Source organism: Stylophora pistillata, chromosome 4, assembly GCF_964205215.1.
Source record: "Stylophora pistillata chromosome 4, jaStyPist1.2, whole genome shotgun sequence".
NCBI classification, from domain to species: Eukaryota; Metazoa; Cnidaria; class Anthozoa; order Scleractinia; family Pocilloporidae; genus Stylophora; species Stylophora pistillata.
The window spans coordinates 8,954,176-8,976,940 of NC_142522.1; the positions used below are offsets into that span (position 1 = coordinate 8,954,176).

The following is a 22,765-nucleotide window of genomic DNA, read 5'->3' on the forward strand; positions in this document are numbered from 1 at the left end:
GCGTCGTAAAGGACAAAACTTGGTGTCAGGAGGTGAGTAACATCCACGAGCTTTGTTGTTGTTAGTGGAAGTCTATTTTATTTCGGTCATGGCCTCTACCTCTGGTAGTCAGCAATCTTCTGGTTTATCGGCTGCTGCACCGATCTATACCACCACAGTACCGCTAGCCAAACCTCCACAACCTCTTAATCTCGAAGACAGGCCACGTAGAGGCGATAACTGGTTAAACTTTAAGAGAGCATGGCAAATCTATAAACGGGCGGCTGGAATCAGTCAAAAGCACGGCCCAGTCCGTGTTGCCCATTTTCTTAACATCGTTGGAAGAGAAGGAGTCCAACTGTTTGACACCTTTACCTTAGCTGAAGACGAAAGCGCTGACAATATTGATGACGTCCTGGCTAAATTTGAATCTCGTTGTCTGCCGCAACGAAATCAGATGTATGAACGATGCCTCTTCAGCAAGAGAGAGCAAGAACCAGGAGAAAGTGTCGATCAATATTGCACAGCACTGATGCGCCTTTCTGAACACTGTGGGTTCATGAACCTAAGAGACAGGTTGATAAGAGACCGCCTCATCCTTGGAGTCAAGAATGATTGATCACGCAAGAAACTTTTAGAGAAGAAAGATCCACTTTGGATAACGCCTTGGATATTTTGCGAACACAAGAGTTAACTAATATACGCGCACTAGACATGACAACTGAAGAAGCTAATGTGAATAGGGTAAAGGCCAAGAAAACGAAACCGCCTAAGACCCAGACTGAGAATGCAACACCGCATAAACACGCCTCAGGTAAGAAGTGGACTCCTCCGTGCAAGCCAAGAGGGAAACGTTCTGGTAACCCCAACAATTTATACACTTGTTGTCCAGCTGTTGGCAAGAAATGCTCCAAATGTGGCAAAGAAGGACACTTTGCAAAAAAATGCGACTCTCGCTCTGTCAATCACGTACAAGATTGTGAAATCTACAGCCATAAACCCTCCCCCACATCAGCTTATGTGACAGCGTGCCTTAATAATAATGCCGAAGTACAACTTCAGATTGATACAGGTGCTTCATGTAACATCCTCCTCAAAAGTGCCAACATCCGAGCTACAGGAGACAAACAGTGTAAAAACCTTGAACAGTCGTTTACAAGGCTCGTCATGCACAACAAGACTGTAGTCTGGCCACTTGGTCGAATCCACCTATTTACTGAACAGAAAGGAAGAAAATATGGAGTTCTTTATCACATTGTGAAGGAAGATTTGACACCACTCTTCTGTCGAACGACGTGTGAAAAGATGAACCTGGTCATAATCTTAGATGCTGACGTAAACGCGACTCACGACGAAAGAATTGACGTCTCGTCAAATGTTAGAAGTGATCCTACCTATATGAATTTACCGATATCTTCACTGGAATTGGATGCCTTGAAGGAACCTGCTCCATTCAAGTGGACGAAGGTTTCTGCGCTGTTGTACATCCGCCTCGTATAGTACCAGTCCCACTTCGAGATACCCTCAAGTTAGAGCTGGATACCATGGTGACGAGTGGTATCCTCGCCAAGGTAATTGAGCCCACATCATGGGTCTCAACCCTTGTTATAGTGAAGAAATCTAAGGGAAAATAAGAGTATGTCTGGATCCTCGAGATCTCAACCGCGCAGTGCAACGCTCGCATTATCCACTTCCAACTATCGAGGAAGTAGCTACTCGCCTTAGTGGTGCTAAAGTCTTTAGCGTGTTAGATGCCAAATGTGGATTCTGGCAGGTACAAATTGACGAAAAGAGTAGTTACTTGACAACCATGAACACACCTTTTGGTCGGTATCGATGGCTCAGAATGCCATTCGGAATAAACTCAGCCCCGGAAGTATGGCAACAACGAATGCACGAGCTAGTAGAAGGACTCACAGGTGTTGAAGTCATCGCCGATGATTTCCTAGTTTGCGGTTTTGGAGACTCTAATGAAGCTGCAATTGCCAACCATGATCAGAATCTCAAGGCTTTCCTCAATCGCGCAAGAGAAAGAAACCTCACTCTCAACAACGAGAAGTTGGAACTTCGACAGTCACAAGTCCCTTTCATAGGACACCTCCTTACAGCAGAAGGTCTAAAACCTGACCCGTCAAAGGTAGAGGCTGTAGTGGACTGCTCAGTGCCCACCAGTCTCGCAAAACTCAGAACGTTCTTAGGAATGGTGCAGTATCTGGCGAAATTCTGCCAACATCTGTCTACAGCATCACAGCCCTTAAAACAGTTGGAAAAGAAGGAAATAGAATGGCATTGGCAACACCCTCAAGATAAAGCCTTCAAGGAGATAAAAGAGCTCATCACTAAAGCCCCAGTCCTACAGTACTTTGACGTGAGTAAGAATGTCACTATACAGTGCGATGCCTCACAATATGGCATTGGTGCAACTCTACTTCAGGAAGGACAGCCAGTTCACTACGCTAACAGAGCACTGACGTCGACAGAGAAAAATTACGCTCAAATTGAGAAGGAGCTCCTAGCTGTTGTGTTCTCTTGTGAGCACTTCGAAAATTACATTTATGGCAAGCACGTCACAGTCGAAACAGATCGCAAGCCTCTGATTGCTCTACAGAAGAAGCCAATCAATACAGCTTCTAAGAGATTACAGCGTATGATGCTTCGTCTTCAAAGATTTGACCTGAATCTCACTTAAAAGCCAGGCAAAGAGATGTATATTGCTGACGCACTCGCTCGCGTTCTACCTAGGCAGTCAAAGATACCAAATGCCAGCACCTCATCCTGCTATAAAGATCTAGAAACTGTCAACTTTGTTGAAGACTTGTCGATATCAGAGTCGACACTTGCCAAGTTTCAAGTGGAAACGGCTAAGGATGAATCTTTACAGGCGTTGTTACAAGTTATACGCGCTGGCTGGCCTACAAAAACTTCCATGGTACCTTCAAGCGCACAGCCTTTCTTCAAATACCGAGATGAAATGACGCTCCAAAATAGCCTAGTTTTTAAAGGAACGAAGATCGTTGTCCCAGAGAGCCTTCGACGTGATATGATAGAGGAAACACACAAGTCTCATCAGGGACTCCAAGCATGCCTTCGAAGGGCCAGAGAGGTTTTCTTCTGGCCAAGAATGTCTGCACAACTCAAGAATCGTATTGATAAATGCTCTATATACCAAAGCGTGAGACCTGAACAAGCCAGCGAACCTCTTCAGCCTCACCCAGTTCCTGACAGGCCATGGCAACGAGTTGGAACAGATTTGTTTACGTTCAAGAACCGAAACTACCTTGTATTAGTTGATTACTACAGCAACGTTAACGAGCTGGATCATCTTGCCGACACTTCGTCCCAGACAATCATTCACAAGCTGAAGATGCATTTTTCGCGACATGGGGTACCCGATTAGGTAGCTTCTGACAATGATCTTCAGTATACATCCTCAGAGTTCCGAAGATTTGCAGCAACATGGAAGTTCACTCACGTCACTACGTCACCACACTATCCACAAGCTAATGGGATGGCCGAAAGTGCAGTCAAAACCTGCAAGACTTTAATGAAGAAAGCTCTTCTGTCCCAATCCGATCCATATCTTGGTTTATTGGATCACCATAACACCCCCACTGCTGCGACAGCTAAGTCTCCATGCCAACGACTTTTTGGTCGCCGAACTAAGACACTTCTACTCTTCTCAGAATCTTTACTCTAGACTGACCAAACAGTTAGTGATCTTCTCAAAAGGGATTGTGTCAAGCAAGCGAAACATTTCGACCAGCATGCTAAACAACTCTCAGAACTCAAATCAGGTGACACCGTGCGCATGAAACTGCCTGGAGAAATAAAGTGGTCAAAAGCAGTTGTTTCTTCTAAAGTCGCATCTCGCAGTTACAAAGTTGAAGTCAATGGTAGATTCTACAGGCGTAATCGGAAGCAATTGCGTTCTACCATGGAACCACTTCAAGAAACCCCCTTCAAAATGGACGGAGATGACCTGACTGTTCTAGACAATCTGCAGGAAGAGAAACACCCCCCTCCAGCTAGTTCTCAAGTAGAAACATCCACGTCCCCTCCTAGATCTCAACTACCCCCAACACCTCAAACAACAGAGCTGAGTGCAAGACCACCTCAAGAAGCTACTATAACTGAGATAAGGACACGACATGGACGATTGATCAAGCCACCTAAAAAGTTTGACATTGGGTTATAGTTAAAAAAAAATAGAAAAAGAGAAAGTTGTTATGATAATGAGAACCTTTCGGAAGTCAACATTTCCTTTTCTTCGACGAGACCGTTTTTGAATGTCGATCAGCTGATCTTTCTTATGTAACTCTTAAAGGTTATGTAACCCTCGAATGTTATGAAACTTTCTGGACTGATTATGTAATCACTTCGTAGATTCCAATCTAGTTCTCGAGTTACATGAGTGAACATTGAGATAAGTTAGTCATTGTCATGTTGTTGTTATATCGTTAGCTCTGAAGGTAACCTGCCTCCTAAGTCATTAAAGTTTGTGTTCAAAGAAGCTTACTGGACTCAGACTCCCTATCTTGCTCTATGGCGTCGTAAAGTACAGAACTTTCTCCGCGTTAGAATCTAAGTAGTTGTTCTGTTGTCTTTGTATAAAGTCATCTGTTACTTCCTTTCTGTTAGATTTGTAATGTTTTTGTTTCTCTCTTTTTTCCTGTCGCCTTTTAAGCGCTAACAAAGAAGAGACAAACGAGGGACTTGCAGTGGCGAAATCTGTAGATCGAGGTACAAATCAACATGTGGTTGCACTCACTGTGTAAGACCTTTATTTGCTCATGGGACGAGAACTCGAAGCCCTGGACTCTGTCACGGCCGGGAATGTGTTGGGGATTGCCGGCCTTGAGAGTCACGTGCTCAAGTCTGCCACAGTCTCTAGCACTGCTGCCTGTCCAATCACTGCTCTTCCAATCGAGGCTCGTCCCAGTGTACGTGTGGCAGTGGAACCGGTCCACCCGGCCGACATGCCCACGCTAGCCAGGGGAATGAGACTTCTTAACCAGGCGGATCCTTGTGTTGAGACTTTAGTCCAGGAAACTGGTAAGTTTTCTTAATGTCAGGAGCATAGAGGCCCTTTACATCTTACATCGATCGGAGCCAAGCTTGCTAACCATTGGGCTCACGTATCTCCCACTCAGGGGCCAATTATGTGTCACAACCATTAAAAGCCGGACCAGACCCCCCATATTATTACGACCAGCTGTGTGTGGGCCATTAGTGGTTTTTATATCATCTGTTGCTGTATTAAAGTGTCGTTTCTTTGTGCTTGAACGCTTTTACGGCAGGTAAAATCTGTAAAACACGACCAAGCCACAGGGAGCAGACAAGTCAAGATGCATGATGGACCTTATTCAACCAACTGTTATTTATTTATTTTTTCTTTAGGTACGTGATCGTGGGCGCAGGAGAAGTCCATCTTCAGCGTTGTATTGATGATCTAGAGAAGCTCTTTACTGGCATTAAACTCAATGTATCAGCGCTTATTGTTCCGTTCCGAGAAACCATCGTTATTCCTCCTACTTTTGACAGGGTGAACGAAGCTATCATCAGCGAAACAAACTTGACCCAGCCAAAACAAATCGATACCGAAGGAGAGGAAAGCGATAAAAATGTCTTGGATAAAGACAGAGGAATCACTGAAATCAAGACGGCAAACAAACTCTGTAGTGTCCAAGTGACGGCTTTACCATTGCCAGACGATGTTACGCAGTTACTTGAGAAGAAAAGTGATTTGATAAACATCTTAGTGACGGTGTCATCAGCCACTAGCGTAGCAGAGCGGAGGCAGCTGGTAGGTGAAGTTAAACTTCCCACCAGAGAATCGTTGAAAGGCCTCTATCAAGAGCTCTGCGCTGCTTTTAAAGAGGCAGGGACCATTTGGGATGGAGCTGCAGATGATATCTGGGCATTTGGCCCTCGTAGGATTGGCAGCAATGTTTCACTGAATAGAATACCAGGCTATAAACGGCCTTCTATGTGGCAAAGTTCGGGTCTATTAGGTAAGTTCGATTTTTTGATTGATTGTTCCTTTTATAATCTATTTTCTCCCTTTCTATCTTAGAAGGTGTTTGAAATATTTTCTTGTTGGCGTTGATTTCCTTTGTAATCTCAACAAAGCAATTTGTAAGCCTTTAATTTTGATTATCCGACATAAGTAATCGTGATTCGTCGTTTCTCGCCCTTAAAAGCTGTATGCTTGTAATTTGCTTGTTAAAGAGAGATAATTTGCAGATGGTCTCTATGGTCGAGGAAAATGTATGCAACGCCTTTAAGCGTTCATATATTTGTTGTTTTACAATTTTGTTGCTGTTGATTTTCACAAGCGAAAAGTAAGTTTTAAAGTACCAGTGTAACGGCAAGGAAAAGCAAAAAAAACATGGACAAAACAAAACACTCTTACAATGTCAAAACTGCGACTGCAATAACCTCTTACATATTTTCCGGTCGCTACAGGAAACACTTGTTCGTCACCAGAAAGCAGTTACCGCGAATATGATAATAGTATCGTTAGTGGTTTTCAGCTTGCAACATTAGCTGGTCCGCTCTGCGAGGAACCCTTGATGGGAGTCTGCTTTGACGTAGAAGATTGGATTTCACTGGATCAAGGTTCAAACACAGTTGTTACCAAAGGAATGAGCGGAGGAAAGAATCTAGGGCAGGAGCATGTATCGAAGAATGAAGATTGTAATGTTGACGGGAATACTAACGAAAACGAAGCACGCAAACATGAAGACAAAATTAACGAAATGAGCTGTGAAAAGAACGATGATCCAAAGAAATTTTCAACAGATTCTGAGGATAGAAGTTCGAAAATTGCTCCATCGCAAAGACTTGATAGGTTCGGACCATTTTCTGGACAGCTGATGTCTGCTGTCAAGGAAGGCTGCAGGCGCGCTTTTTTGCTTCAGCCGGTGCGCCTCATGGCAGCTATGTACACATGTGACATTCAAGCAACAGCGGAGGTCCTGGGTCGAATGTACGCGGTTTTAGCCAAACGGGAGGGACGGGTACTGAGGGAGGAAATGAAGGAAAGTTCAGACGTGTTTGACGTCACGGCCTTACTTCCGGTTGCGGAAAGTTTTGGATTTGCTGAAGAAATAAGAAAGCGAACAAGCGGACTTGCGAATCCACAGCTTGTGTTTAGCCATTGGGAGGTGAGATTTTTTAAACTCCTGAATCGGCTTCTTTACTTTAATTAACACTTATGGTATTAGTGCTCTGTTCCTGTTATTATCATAGAACCTTGCTGTATTTTTTAAGGGTTTATTGGATACAATTGAACGTCCATGAAAGGCCACCCGCTCGAGAGGTCAGCCCGGCTAGTTCATCGTCCTTTTGTCCTTTACCCTCAAAATGCCTCTCTCCATTTAGGATTATTAAAGAGTACTGGCCGAATTATTAATGAGTATTGTTAACTTTGCGATGGACTATCATCTCATTCAGAGGTGGGGGGGAAAGTGGGGGGGGGGTAGGGGGTAGCAAGCCTCACGATCGCTTCATGCTTCATCCTTTCTTCCCGCGAAATCGGGATAAGCTCAAGAGCCTGTTACGAACACCTTTCTTCAACGGCCACGCGTCTTCATGGCTTATATGGCCTTTTGAAGAGGTCTGAGTGTAGTATGAACTAACAGCTTGTGGAAAAGCACTTCTGACCGTCTCAGTTAAAATCCTTATATTACTTTGTTGCATCGAGGTAGTAATGTTTACTTAAACTGGCACGGAATTACTGAAGCGTACCGTCAGGGGGGGAGAAGGAAGCGAAGGGGGGGCGGAAGGGTATCAAAGAATGTAAAGGGGTTGGCGATGAGTCATATGCAGTCCACAGTATAGTAATGTTTATGTTCGCTGTTGTTGTTGTTTTCTGTAGGTTGTCGATATCGACCCTTTTTGGGTTCCCACAACGAAGGAAGAATACACACATTTCGGCGAGAAAGCTGATTCAGAAAACCAAGCTCGAAAGTACATGAACAGCGTTAGACGAAGGAAAGGACTGTATGTGGAGGAGAAAACTGTTGAGCATGCAGAGAAACAGCGGACTCTAAAGAAATGATCATAGGTGGAAAAATTCATCGGAATGAGTCGTTTAACTTACAGTAGTACGCTGTACTCATTTCTAAAACTTTTGTTGCTCTCGGTAATTAAGGCGGAGAAGAACGAGGCGATAAATTGCTGTAACAAGGCTCAACAAACCGTATCTTGTGTATTGCTTCCTAAACAAATCACTGCGACCCATCTTATCGCTTCAATCATCGCACAAATTCAAACGGGGTTGCCTTTCGGCTACGTATTTCGAGGCAAAATCTGTAGCAAGAACAAGGATTTCACAAAACGTCCTCTTTTTTGCGCGGTGCAACCTGATTTGACGTAAGAATGTTTCGGCGTGTACCTTAGTCAAATCGAAAGTCGAAAGTGAAACACGCTACTGTGATTTAAAATTGTGTTTAAGAAGATCGGAAAGTTACCAAGGAAACAAGAGAAATTAAACAAAAATGTTCATTCCACGATCCGAAGACATATTTAGAAGAATTTGACGGAAACCTTCTATTTTCTCATTTGATGAATTCTGATTGAGGGTTTCCGTTGAAACTTTCCAACAAAAAAAAAATATTACGTTCCATTCGAATCAGAGAGATTGACATCTGTACGTTTACTTTGCACAATGGAACATTTTAAGGTAAATGTAAAATAAAGATAAAATAAGCATAGAATACAAGCAACCGTAAAAGAACGACTATTATTCTCTCTCTGTCATTACCCGCACTGCGTTTGGTCGATTAAGCAGGCAGTGCCCTGCAGGACGGCTCGCTGGGTGGGTTCATGCTGCTAAATTTTAAATTTTCAAGATGGGTTTTTAGCTCCTTGTTTTTATCAAGATAGACGTTTTGGAGCTTAGGAGAAAAGGTTAGTTAAGAATAATCCAATTTTCAAAACGATGAACATCAAAATTTAAAAAGCGACGAAATAGTCTTTCAAGTGCATCACGTTAGGATTTCCAAAAAGGATACGAATTACTGCTGGAAGCGTACAAAATTTGAAGAGCTGTATAGTGGAAAGGACCCGTGAAAGGTCTCCTACTAACCAAGTTCGAGATCCTTACCATCAGTTGGGTCTCTTCGTTTGTCCCCTCTGAAACATGGCCCGTAAGCTTTGCGCTGGAGCCATCTTTCAACTGGATCCCTGCTTTTCCCACATCACCCATCACATTAAAGTTATCACAGACAACGCAGGTTTAAAACATAGCATGGTGCCAGTTTAAATAACTTTTTATTCTGAATAATGTGACCAGTGATGATCAGTCGAAGATTTTACATGCTATTTATTGCGCATCACTTGGGCTTACACGACAATTTGAAGGCGTGTTAATTTTAATTTTTCCTTCAACAGCAAGATCATAAAAATCGTCCCAGGTTTTCACATTTCCATTTCCTTTTTGACACGCTGTGGCGAACTCGGCGATCTTCTCGGGAGGTATCACTGTGTCCCACAGATTCAAGGCGGTTATTTGATAAACATACTCCGTGTGATGACTGACTGCCAGCGTTGCCCCTCCTTTCAAGGTTCCTATGTGTCGAGTGTCTGCCACCTCGCGCACGCCATCCAGGTACTGTATGGTCACCCCACTGTGACCTGCCCAAGAAATGCAGATCTGGTGCCAGTTTTGATCTTTTAAGACGCCTACCGATAAGCTGCATTGATACAGTAAACAATCAATGATCAGGTCCTATGCTATACAAAGGATCAAAGAGTTGTGGGCGCTTCTTCTGGTGAAGGATTGCGCTGGGGATTGCGCTTTTCCACACTGTATTCTTCTTCAAATATAGGATTTTCGACTTTTTCGAGCCATCCTCTTAGAGCCTACTTCCCTGAGACCAAGATCACGAGGTATAATTTGAGAAATAAATCCCCTGTCATGCCCGCTATTCGCACAAACCGTTTTAAGAATAGATTTTTTAATAGAATTGTTTTTAAGTATAATGTAGCTTTGTGAAAGTGTACTTCCTGTATTAGATGTAACATAAGATATGTAATTTTATCTTTTGAACAATAAAGACACACAGACACACAGACTACTATTGTAGATACTTTGGGATTCAAAGTAAGTTTCTATAAAGACGGAGGCCTAACTGTGCAATGAAAACATAGCTTTGGACTTACTCTTCCCCTCCTCCTGCCACGAAGGTCAGATCCAGTTTGATATCCAGGTGTAGCCTCGACTCTTCATCTCAGCCTAAAAATCTCGCTGCCAGATGTATTTTTTGCGTTTTTTTTTTTTCCCATTTGCCCTGGCTTGTCTGGGGCAAGGCCTTGCTTAGCCTTCCCAACTAAGGCTTGCTCCAATAACGGGTTTTTTTCCTCAAATGTCGTCTCATAGAAACCGCAGCTAATTTAGGCGTGAGGGAAAGTAAAACTCGTGCAATCCCGGAATACTTTACCTTAAGTGAAAATTGCTCATTTTAGGAGCATCGGTCTCTTACTTACAAGTTAAGTCAAGACACAGCTTATCAGCTGTGAGGAATTTTTCAGGGGGACACTCTGGAAGACAGCTGCCGGTTTTCTTATCTTTGGCTACTCGGCAAACATTGCACTCAGTTGGTAAAGGATACCTTGATGACAGCGTGTTACAACCTGAAAATAAAATCGAGAAAATCAATTCAAAAGCACCGAAAGGTACTTATAATTTTTTTTTCAAATCTTATTTACTTGTCTTACTTAAACGGAATTTGCGTAACATAACGCCATAGTTTCCGTGTAAATTCATCGGAAGATATGTAAAAAATTAAATCACCATATAAGGGATCGCAGTCTTCATGTGTAAATTCAGCCGAAGATATGTAAAAAATGAATTACCATATAAGGGATCGCAGTCTTCGTGACATTGTTGCGTGCACAGCCTTGTAGGCAGGTCCATAAACGTGTCGCCTCTACACTCGGCTTTTGTTTGATCACGTGTTACTATGTGTGCATCAATGACGTCAGCCTTCTTGTCCCCATTCCCAAATGCGTAAAAGCGAGCATTCAGCGGTTTGTCGAGGTCAAGCATGTTGAGATACACGTCCCCACTTTGAGTGGTTCCCGCGTTTTACCATATTCAATGAGCGTACTTGACTCGGATTCGGTGACGCACACAAAGTATGACTGAAGCAGGTTTGGGTCACCCAGACCTCTCGCGTTGATGTTTGTCGTGGAGGTCTTGAGTGCGAATCCCTGATGAAAGAAAGAGTGTTTGATTTGTAATGATCCAGTCTGACCTCTGTTACAGTTTCGATAACTTGTTCATCGAAAAGGAAATTTTTTAAGACGCTCTTTAAACAAGATAAATTTGCAAACGCCACTTTTGCGTCTTAGTATGGACGAAAAACGATTTGAAAACGCAGCTCTAGTTTGTATTTTAATGTTGCGATTATAAGCCTTTCCTTTTGTGCATGCCAATAGATTAGGCCAGGGTTTCAATTGCCAGGTTATTGCCTTTTCCGGTAGATCAATTTGGTGCCGTGAGTGCGTAGAACATGTGCTTTGTTATCAGGCTAATAAGGGTGGACCTTATTTTGCTGCATAAGATAATTACATGATATGGAGGTATTTGCATACATCTACGGATGAATTACCTTGTAAATTGCCACTTTCCGAGGTGTAATTCCTATATAATACCAGGAGGTCTTATCGATTGGTAAAGTTGCGAACACGACAAAAATGTTTCCCTCACTAGAGGCTGTGAAATGGAGACACTTCCCGTTGGCTTCAGTAGGATCAAACCGGAGGGCATTTGACCACTTGATATTGCAAGGAGGGTCAGTTAACGTTTCACGCTTCGAAGCTCCAGACGTAGGGGTACTGGAATCTAAAACGGCTCGCCCCAGCTCTCTTCCAGCCAGTGCATCGTGTAGGTTTGGAAAGAACTCTCTTGACGCTTCAAAATCACGTGACAAAAGGGTCAGCCCACCTGTGTTTGGATTGAAGGAAAGCACGAGACCAAGAATCGATATTTTATGCTGTTGAGGATCGCCGCTTTTTCCATTCTTGAAGGCGTTGTAGAGGTGAAAAGAGCCATCCTTTTCAGCTGTGAACCATTTGCCATCTTTGTAGCGAACCAAACGACTCATGTTTCTTGGAATGTCGCTGAAGTCCTTGGTTCCTTTCAGATCGTTTCTCATGTCGAAGATAACTCGGAATAACGCTTTGCCTTTGGTGATATGCTGCCAGCTGAGGCCGACCATCTTGTCGTGTTTTACTACTCCGTCGGCTTGGTTTGGTTTTTCCAGTTGTGCGGCCCCTGACGCTGTTTGGCTGTCTTTATTGCATGGTGGTAACTGAATGTCTGTAATCGAATTCGGACCCTTACAAAATGAATAAAGAAAGAAATAAATAAATGAAACAGCGATTGAGAAATTTGTCATCCAATGACATTTCCTTTAGTTGTCTTGGCTATACTCTGGGGGGGAAGCGATCAGTTCTAGCTATACTTTCTCATGTCGTGATTTAGTTGTGATTTATTTGAGAGCAAATTGAGAAAAATATTGGTCAATGTGATAAAGACGATAAAAGTCAAGATGCAAGGAAGTTAAGGATCAGTTTACTGTTTGGCGTTTCAATTCTCGACTCAGAGTTCGCGTATCAGCGTGTTAACCGTTGCACCACTGTGTGTCTCTTAAATATTACAAAGTGTGCAATATCTATAAAAGGCCGGCTGGAATTTTGTGCCTTCGCTTACCTCCTTCATGTAGACCTCAATGGCTCTAGTTAAGCTGATCCTTCTCCTGGTAATTGCCTCCTCTAGAGACTTACGGCTGTCAAATTCACAAAAGTGTTTCTGAACTGTCCCGTTAGAGTCCACCGTTTCATAAAACTTCAACCTGTCTTCATTTGCTGTTAGCTCTTCGAGTTTAGCAGCATTCCCCTCGCATCCCCAGTCACTTCTCTCTTCGGGAAACAAATCGTGAAGTCGGAAGTTAAGAAGAGTTGTAACTAAAGCCATCTGAAACTCAAACGGCTTTGGATATTGAGGAATAGAGGTAAGCCAATCCTTAAACTCGTTCTTGAAAGTTGGCGAGTATGCATCGGATAAAATAGAAACAATTTTTTGACTTCCTCCCATGGCAAGAATCGTCGTCGATGTTGTTTTTGCTTGTTGCCTAGACGACTGTCCCTCCCTTCCACTTTCCTTTGCTCCAACACTGGCGAACAAGGATTTATATTCCACTTCCATTTCTCGTGCGAACTCTTTCTTGCTGGATACATCCCTTGCGTCCATGAATTTACGAATCTGGAGCTGACCTCCAAACTTAGCAGACTTTATGAAGTGAGTGCCCCATCTCTGTATGAAGTCCACTATCAAAATTGATAAAAACGCAAAGCATAAAGCGTACATGTGGGTAGTACATTAAGAACATCATGCGGCATTTATTGCAGACCGACACTCTTGCATTCTTTACTGTGCACTAGCCACAAAAAGGCTAAATTGAGTTAAGTTAAAACTCTCTATTAAGGAAAACTAATAGTAATCAAACGTCATGTTTTAATGCAATAAAGAGCAAACATGAAAAACACACTTACAATATTTCGCCGGCGCTCCTGCTGCAAAATAAGAGGTTGGTAGGGCCATAAATTCCTTCAAAAACGACGAACTCAAGTCCTTGGGCTTTACTTCGTCTATAAAAATCTCATACCTAAAAGTTGGAAATAAAGGGTCTAGTTAAATGAAAAGCGATCACATCAGCCAATCAGAGTGCAAAATAAGACATTATCACATGGTGCTGAGGAGTAGAAATTTAAAACAAGTAAATTACCCCAAACGTGGTGTTAATTTTTCATGCGAACGGTGTCAAAAGGTGGTGCAAGTTTAATGTGCCAGCCACAGAGCCGATCAAAACAAGTGCTATCCACGATAACTTTCGAAACTTGGTGTAAAATTTTTCTTGATAAATATTTCAAAACTTTTTTTTGGCAAATTTCCTCTTTTAAAAAAATTCTAGCTGATACGGGAAGAGGGGGTGGGGGGGGGGGGGGGGGAATCCGAACCCACCAGACCATCTCTTTGGATCCACCATCGATACTATACTTATATCAAAATGATAGAGCAACCTTAAACCGCAAAAGTAAAGTGAATTCAAAGACAAATATATGTACCTGTTGATGTCCACGTGTAGGAGGGCCATGTACTTCTGGCTGGCTTGTGTCTTTGACTCGCCCCAGCCAGCCTTGACGCCGGCGTAGAAGCCAAAGAACGACCCGGACACCCCAGCCTCTTCCTGTAAGTATTTCTGAAACTCACCGCGGCTCTCAAAGGTCACCATGGACGCCTTGGTGTCATAAATGCCATGAACGTTCATCGCGTCAGGAACATCGTAATCATCGTATCTTTAAAAAAAAAAAAAAAAAAAACAGAAAAAAACGTCAGTGAGGGTGACGTTTTGAGATTTTAATAGGAGTCATTGCGTTTAGGCACGCCCGTGTAGCAATCATGAACATATGACTTAAACAAATCAGGTTCAAACGGGGTGCGAACCAATAATCACTAAGCAACACCGTTTTAGCACTAGACAGAGCTACCAAGCCCACTGGGAGCAGGCCTTTTATGAAAGTAAGCAGCGCTTTTAAGTCGAAACAGTAAAGTGGAGATCAAGCATACTTTGTACCACTGTTTGTTTAAAGAAGAAAAGCAGTACAATTCTGAGCAATAAAGCAGGGCAATATCAAAGAGAGGAATATCATTCTTACGTTGCCTTCCCAGCGCAGTTTCGTTGCACGATGCTCATTTTTCTTGAATCGGGGCTGTACTCACCACGCCCGTCAAATCCAACACCCATGAATGCCGCGCCGTCGATCAAGTTCTGCAGAAGTGAGACAGGAAAGCAACGACAGTTGGCCCCTCAATCAATCAAGTGGGAACGAAATTAAGGGGGAAATGTCTTCCTAGGACAGCTGAATCCTACGATTGCCTGTAAGTCTTAAGTCTTACAATTAAATCTCGACTTAATCTGCAGCATTGATGGTTTTGATATAGATGTATGGAGTTCCTGGCTTTTGCAAAGTCAGAACCAACCGTTTCTGTGAAGAAAACGGAACCAGTAACATACCAAGCATGCTTCCAATTTCCACCTTGCGGCGAAGCAAGGATCTCCCTCTTGGTACCCAGTGCCCCAACAGCCGTTCATTAACACGTTCCCAACGCCTGCTGGATAGGTATAGGGTGGCTCACCCACTTCCTTGGGAGCGCTGTCCTCACTGGAGATGTGCGAATTCAAGTGGTAACCGGCTGGGACGAACATATCATCGGTTTGCCAGGATTTATCGGGTACGATGTCTAATGTTATCTGCCAAAAGGTTGGGAAGAAAGTTAGTGATATTCCACGGTTACTGCTTAATTTTATGAATTCCGTGAATAATAAAGTATTTCATCTTATCTTGATTCGTAATAAACCCGTGATGATATATCAGATACAATGAATATATGAAAGTTCATATATTTTGAACTGCGCTTATAGAAACGTATGATGCACGATCCTCGCAGAACGAAGATATGTGACATAGAAACAACAGAAGCTAACTAACCAGCGAAAAAATACTATCGAACGACTAGAAACAGCGACAACACAAAGAGACACCCTAGTGATTGATCGAATGATAAAAACAATAAAAAAGCATTCCGCACGCGAAGACCCTACACCCTTATCCTCCAAGCCAATGTTCTCGTTTGATTTCCCAAAACTGTTGCTAACCTACCTAAACTTTGATTGAGAAAGTCTCCCTTGCTTAACTGTTATTGTGCTAAGACAGCATAATTCTTGAATATATTGAAGGGCCGCAGTGAGGATGAAGCATTGTTGAAATTTGAATACGATCTCTGTCTAAAATGATTAAAAACTACAAGCTTTCGACTTCCCGAACTGCAGTCTTCAACGGGTAAAATGAATGATGAGAAAGCGACGAGAACATTTCAATAAAGACATGAACTGCGAAATAATGAGAATGTAAATGATTATGAATATTTGTTAAAAAGAATGCTGTATTGTCCAGGTAACGGGCAAGAATTGTTATCTCCGTTAGGTGTCACTCTGGTATGCCATGCTTCTAATGTTTTTCTGTTTCTAAAGGTGCCTTTGTCAATAATTGACGCGTTTTAAAAATCAATGGCGTGGTTGTTGGACAAGGCGTGATTAGCAATTCTAGAACCTTTGGCCGCAGTTTTGATATTTCTCAAATGTTTTTTTGTTCGGCTATTAAGAGCTCCACTGGTTTCCCCAATGTAACACCACGAACAATTTGCACAGGGAATTTTATACATAACATTGGTCTGCGATTCCATCGAAGGTCGGAATTTCGGCGCTGGGAACTGTTGTTGTAGAGTGGTAAATGGTTTGTTTACCACTACGACATTATGTTTTCTGAGGACGCGTGTCAAAGGTTCAGTTACTCCTTTGATGTAAGGTAGAGAAACGAAAGACTTGCGTGACTCGGTTGGTTCAACCATCTTGAAAAACATTCCAACAAGTTCCTCTGGGGATACAATTGATGTGGTGGATCGAGTTTTTCTAGCCTCTGTGTTTTTGATAAACTTGGATGGACAGCCGTTCGACTCCTAAGCTGCATGGACCTAATTAAGTTCCTGCTTTTTTCGTTCGGGGGAATTGGGTAGATTTAGAACCCTGTGCAGGAGAGTTGATGCTGTGCTGACCTTGTGTTGTCTGTCGTGATGGGAATTAAAATCTAAATATCTGTCTGTATGAGTGGGCTTTCTGCAAACATCAACAACGATGACTCCATTTCTCCGGGAGACCAGAGTGTCGAGAAAAGAGATCTTTCCATTACATTCGGTCTCGATGGTAAACGAGATGTTTGTTTGTGTCAATTGAATTTAAAGTGTCATGGGAGGCTGAAACATCGTTCTTTCTAATGATGCAAAAACTATCGTCCCCGCACCTTTTCCAAATTTTGGGGGGAACAGATGAATTATTGATTGCGAACTCTTCGATCTTCTCCGTGCAAAGATTGGCCACAACGGGGCTGATAGGACTGCTCATCGCACAGCCATGGACTTGTTTGTAAATTCTGTCATTGAATGCAAAATAGTTGTTGGACAAGGTGAATTGAAGAAGTGTAGTGATGTCATCAATGTCCAAATTTGTCCTTGAAGAAAGAGTGGCATCTTGTTCAAGTGTATTTTTTGTGTACATGCACGCTTTACCTACAGGGATTGCGGTGAACAGTGACACAACATCAAAAGAGACCAAAACTTCATGATCATAAATCTCGATATCAGATAATTCTTTGGAAAACTGCAAGGAGTTGGTAACAGATACGATTCTGAAGCGGAGAAAGGATATCCGTTAGAAATTTGGACGTGTTGTATAGCTCTGAGCCAATAAAGGTGACGATGGGCCTCAGCGGGTTCCCTTCTTTATGGTGCTTAACAGAACCGCGAATCGCTGGTGGTGTGCCGTCAGTTGAGTGAAGTTTGCGGTATGTTGGTTGGTCTATCTTTAGCTGTCTCTTTAGGGAAAGAAGCATAGCGTTCAGTTCACGTTCAATTCGGCGGAAAGCAGATGTGGAAACTACTTCATAGGTGGATCTGTCGTTGAGTAAGGTTTCCATCTTGTTGTCATAGTCAGATCTATCCATGACAACAAAACAATTCCCCTTGTCGGCCATCATTACGACTCTGGACTGGTCTTTCTTAAGGTTGTTTAAGGCTTTTCTTTCTTCTTTGGAAACATTATTGTGGGCCGGTAGTCGTGCCCTATGAAGAATGGCAGCAGAACTTGTTCTAACTGCATCTTTGGAATCATCAGGCAGTGGCGGATGGCAGCTTCAATTTCAGCCAAGATGTTCTTATGAGGTATGTTAGTTGGCGTTGGGGCAAATTTAGGGCCTTTCTCCGAGAGAAATTGTCCCTGTGGTAAAAGTGGTTTCTTGGAGAGGTTCACAACACAGTTACTCTTGTCGATGTCAGCTTTTTGAGAACCAATGAAAATTGAGAATTGAAAATTAATGAACTTAGAAGTGATCCTGAAAAAATTCCGAGAGGAGGCCGACGAAAAAGTGACGAGAATGCAAGCTCGGAAAGTGCGCAAAATATTTTGATACGATCTGCCTGACTACGAAGCACGAAAGGAATTAGGTTTGTTCGAGAGTCATATAACAGGCATTCTTTTCAATCCTCTTTTTTCACTCATGACAGACCCAAAGGGCTCTCTGACTTGAAAAGCGGAGAGTTTATATATATTTATCAACACAACATATATTTGAGATAGGGAAAACTCTGAAAATGAAATAAAATAAAACCTAGATCGCTCAATATCTTGAGAGACGGCTAGGTACCAAAAAGATCTTCTTCCTAAATAAAGGGAAAATGAAGGAAGTCCCCACCGTCGATGAAGGAGCCCCCTCCGTCGATTAAGGCCTCCCCAGCCCATTTTAATCCATCTCAAATTGGTAAAGGAATGGGGTGAAATGAGATAAAGGTATCAAACCTCCTTCTTTAGGAAATTTTCAGCCTTCTCTTGTGCTTCGTCGATGATCTGTAACTGTTTATCCATTAGCTTCCCCATCACTTCAATTCCTTTCTCTACAACAGCACCTTTAACGTTCGCTCCTTTCAATATAGAGCCAAGACCTCCACCTCCATTCCCAGGCGAGCTTTGGTCACTCGCTGACGTCAACTGGTGACGATTTTGCCTTTGTTTGGTAGTGGAGCTTTTCTTCTGGAAATGATTAACCTTCTCGTCATGACCCTCTCCTACAAGATTAAAAATGACTTTTATATTTTGGGAAAAAAAGACGCGAAATTCCAAAGGCCTTTCTACCTGTCAACCAAAGATCTCATCTACGAAAATTTGGTTTTATCTTTTCGAGTAACTCTGAACTACTTTTCTGTGAAAGCTAGAGTGGACACCATATTAAGCAGATACACCTTCGAAAGCGGACGCTGGCACAAGTCCTAATCTGTTTTCCCCATACATAGCGTAAAATAAACCTTTAAACAGTGAACTCCTCTATCATTTATAGGCACATGTGGACACCAAAATTAACCCCCACTGTTACATAAAACCTGCAATTTAGGTGGACATAAAATAGTAGCTTCTCTTTGAAGCGATTATAAAATTTTAAGACTACATTCTTTAATCCCAAAGCATTTTTTTTTTCAATAATTAAAGATCTTTTCCATTTGTCCAGGGCCAGATTTGCGATGCTGGTGGTTACTTACTTTGTTAATTTGGGGATTAGCCGAAGTATTGTACAACTGATTGACTAAATCTGTTCCAGCGGACATCTTGTCTCAGGAGCAGAACACTTGTTTGGGTTCCGTTAGTGACGACTTAAACCAGATTTCATCTCATTTTTTTCAGTCTCAATTTAACTATAAACAAACGTTCATTTCATACAATTGGAAACTTATTTTCAGTTTCATTAAAAATATCGCCCTCTTTTTTTTTCCACCCAAATTTCCTCGAAAGATAAAGAAGAGCATTACTAAGTTAGTCGTAAGGAACTGATTTAGTTCCTCTAGACTACACCGTTATTCAATTCACGCAACAGAGCATTTTCACTACCTTTTGTTGAATAAATAATATGAGGCAGAACAGGTTTCTTTGTTTCCCGAGGTTGCATTTTTTCAGCACTCCTGTTGAACTGATTTTCTTTAAAACTCGAATTTACGGAAGGAAGAGATGGAATGGACTGAACAGCAGGCCTTGATGTCAGTTGCGCCACAAATCCACGGTTGTCACCTCTTTCCTGTCGCATAAATTGGCTGTTCCATCTCGTTACGGGCTGAACGTACACAGGTACTGGGCCGGCCAGGGATTGCTGTCCATATAGAAAGTCCCGTTTTAACTGGACTTGTTTAGTTGCGGCTTTTGAAGCTTGCCCTGCGATATGGATTTCTCTGGGACTTTCTTTCTTAGCTGTTGTTCCTGAAAGAAGAGCAAATCTTTCAAATTCATATGACATATTCTAAATGAAAAACTAAATGAACAAGTTTGAAAATATGTCAAAGATAAGAATCCTGTGTTTCCACCCATGATTACTGTAGTTCTCGTTAAAGATTTTCTCTTTTATTTCGGCGTGGACAAGATGCAATCTTTGGACAGCCTCTACTGGATATGTCTAACCGGCCATGGCCAAGGGTGAACCACGAGCGAGGTAAAACAGTGTCTCAGTGCAGTGAAGCTATAATAGTTTTGAAGGTAGCTAAACAAAGTAACTTTAAAAATCCTCAAGTAATACTTGAATTCTCCTTGGTCTATGAAGATCACTGTCTTTGATTCATTTTTACATCTAAAATACACAACACCTTACCTGAAATCACCAGGATGAGAATATAAAGGCATTCCATCGCTATCCATGGAAAAAGAGGGGAAAAATTTCAGGTCAAATGCGTTTTATAAAATATAGTTATCAGTGGCAAATTTTGGGATTAAAATGACAAAAAGCTGTCTGAAATTTTAGTAGCATTTCAATTGCATGGTGAAATACGCAGTCTGTGATAAGTTTACCAATCGTGTCTTTGAATTGTGTACAGATCGATATAACAGCATTGAAAAGTTGGACGAAGCTGTTACCTTGCTAAACAGTAAAGTTATCTATTGTTGAACTTAAGAAAGATCCTCCGTTACTTCACATTTTGAGAAATACAGAAAGAAAACGAATTTGTGAAAAAAAAATGCATTTTCCATGTCGTCTTAAGTTTGGCTACTTTACTCACCTTAGTTATTTGGTTTCAAATATTCACCAAGTTATGTTTCAGGCTTTCAGAGGTTACAGTCACTTGTCCATTGACTGTCACTTGTTAAAATTGTGGACTTTCAGTTCGTCAAAATTATCAAACAAATACTTTGGAAGATTTATGAAGATTTTATCCCCTCGTTGAACTGAATAGTTTAACGGGTTGTTTCTACACGACAATAAATTACCAGAAACTGGTTGCTGCATGGACAATTTCTTACCAGGCTACCTTTTGTGATCTCATGGGGTTCTTGGCAGCTATCTCATGCATGGGTTCTTTTCTTAAGTCATAAATTTGTAAAATAGCTATTTATGTTGTTTATATTTAATTATTCGCCGAAGGCGAGGTGAATATGGTTGAATAATCCCCTCGACTTCGTCTCGGGGATTATTCGACAATATTCACCGAACTTGAGGCGAATAATTGATTTAGTATAATTCCAGAGATGAACAACTGAGAAATTTCTAAAATCATAACATTTTAGTAACATTTATTAACATTTTAGTTTAACATTTTATATAAACCGCGCGGAGCGGTTTAGATAGCATCATATAAGGAACCGCTCGACTAATCACATTGCCGGAAACTCTTTGCTCAGCTCTGAAATTATACTAAAACTAGGTATTCACAGAGCCGTAAGCGAGAGCTAGAGACAATTCCCCAATTAATTTGTTTGTTTGCTTGCTCGTTCAGCGCGGCTAAGTATCAAATTGACGTTTTCACATTTTTCGGGTTCGCGCAAACTCCTGATTCGATCTTGGAGACCAAAATTATGTATTCACCTCTATCTTCAATCGAAGTGAGGTTCTTCCCCCTTCCCCCCCCCCCCGCCAGTTTCGTCCAGCACCTGGTGTTAACATGGTTTTAAAATATAAAAACAGCTTCCATCATGTTACAAAGACTCGCAGAACAAGTACAACATGTGTAAACAAGTTCCGTTATGTTATCAGTGCACCCACATGCAAAGTACTGGATTAAAAATTAGTTCTCATAATGGCTGGGAGAAGTGGAATTTGCGCACAGTCCCGTTACACAGTCGCGTACAGTCCCGTTTTCCCAAAAATACTTTTCCACTTTTGAAAAAGTTGAAAGCATTGTTCATCGCTTATTACCTTTGTCTTTACATTTGAATTCAAAGGACTTATCGGTTCCACTAGGTTTGCGCATGCGCTATACCCTTAACCCTTTCGCTCCCAAGATCTCATCAGTAATTCTCCTAACTGTCCACCATATAATTGCCATGATGTCAATTTGGAGAATTTTGTTTTAGGATCAGCCAATAATTCCCCTAATTGATATTTTACTTAATTCTCGTCACTTGTCTGTCTGATTTTGTACAATTATTGTAAGAAGAAATTCTGTCTTGATCATTCATAGGAGTTAAATGAAAAGATTAATTATCTCCAAACTGTGAGGATATACAGCAGACAGCATGTATCAAGCCTCCGTGTACCTCAGTCTCTCTATTCCTAGGGCCTAAAATCGAGGCGGTTTTGTAGGTTCGAGTTGTTGTAATTAAAGTAGTCTTTATCACTTCTTACGATAAAAATTACGTATCTATGTGACAAAGTGAAAAGTTACAAAGTAGTAACAAGTGAAAAATAATTAAAAATGTACAAAATTCTAGTATCACAACACTGCCCTGTACCTAAAATTAGATGATTCACCCATTATTAGGAATCTCCAAAGCAGTCTTATTAACTTTGAAGCAATGGCTTGATTTGTCTCTTAAATTATACTTTGTCTCCTTTTTCTTGGGGATTCAGATGTCTATGATCTGACGCAGATGCCTAAAAGCTTTGTTCCCATTTGAAAAGTTTTCTCATAAATAAATTAAATATGTAGTTACTAGGTAGATAATGAACCGTTTTCCACAGTATCCCAGGTCATACGTGTTCGAAACAAGGCAAGCTACCCTGCGAAAGATCTGCTCTACATAATTCATCTTAAGAGACATCCTGGTGACTCTGAAAAACACGAAGTTGTTCATATTGCTGTCGAATTTTAAAAAAGTTGTTTCGTAAGAGAGCCATCCTTTCAACTGAGCGTTTC

The 22,765-nt window shown here is 41.7% G+C and overlaps 3 pseudogenes across 1 annotated transcript; 1 reads left to right on the top strand and 2 right to left on the bottom strand.

Moving 5' to 3' along the window:
* The first annotated feature begins 2,683 nt into the window (after positions 1-2,683).
* LOC148732307 (elongation factor-like GTPase 1) lies at positions 2,684-8,719 on the top strand (annotated as a pseudogene).
* Positions 8,720-10,768: 2,049 nt separating this feature from the next.
* On the bottom strand, positions 10,769-15,368 carry LOC148732308 (uncharacterized; annotated as a pseudogene). Its single transcript, XR_016000329.1, has 7 exons — positions 15,066-15,368; positions 14,707-14,819; positions 14,116-14,346; positions 13,543-13,655; positions 12,701-13,317; positions 11,598-12,326; positions 10,769-11,196 (listed from the first exon to the last, which is right to left on the bottom strand). The product of XR_016000329.1 is annotated as an uncharacterized LOC148732308 (transcript).
* A 1,175-nt stretch (positions 15,369-16,543) lies between these two features.
* LOC148732309 (uncharacterized) lies at positions 16,544-20,879 on the bottom strand (annotated as a pseudogene).
* Positions 20,880-22,765: the final 1,886 nt, after the last annotated feature.